Below are 560 nucleotides of genomic sequence, written 5' to 3' on the forward strand. Positions count from 1 at the left end.
AGGCCAACAGGACGCACAGAGACGAAGAGCGTCCTGGCAGTATCTTTGAAACACGTCAAGCGCCAAGGAAGCAATGAGACGATGCCAGAAATGGCGCGAAGAAAACGAGGCCGGGACGGTCATGGAGAAGACGCGACGTAAGGAGTGGAAGAGGAGGAGAAAGGAAAGGGCAAGGCACAGAACAGAAGCTCTTTCCCCACCCACCTCCCAACAGACACTATGAACGTGAGTAGACATGAGAAAGGGGGGCCACAACAGGGTTGGAAAAGAACAAAGAAACAAAGACGTCTGCGTAAAAACTCCACGAATAAAGCGAGAAGGCGACCAAATTACCTTGGAAAAATTGGCAAACATGGCCGACTGCTTGGGCTTCACCGCCAAAGAGATGACGGGCGCGGGCACGAACATGCTGGTCAACGCGTACTTGACCGTGCCGTCCGTGAAGGAATCCATCGAGGAACAATCCACCCCGAACATGGCACACACGTCTCCGGCGCTGATGCTCTCGATTTCTTCCAGCTGCGGGAGGGAGGTGGGAAAAGAGGAAGGGAGGGAGGGAG

This window comes from Nannochloropsis gaditana (assembly GCF_000240725.1).
Source record: "Nannochloropsis gaditana CCMP526 unplaced genomic scaffold scaffold588, whole genome shotgun sequence".
Lineage (NCBI taxonomy): Eukaryota > Eustigmatophyceae > Eustigmatales > Monodopsidaceae > Microchloropsis > Microchloropsis gaditana.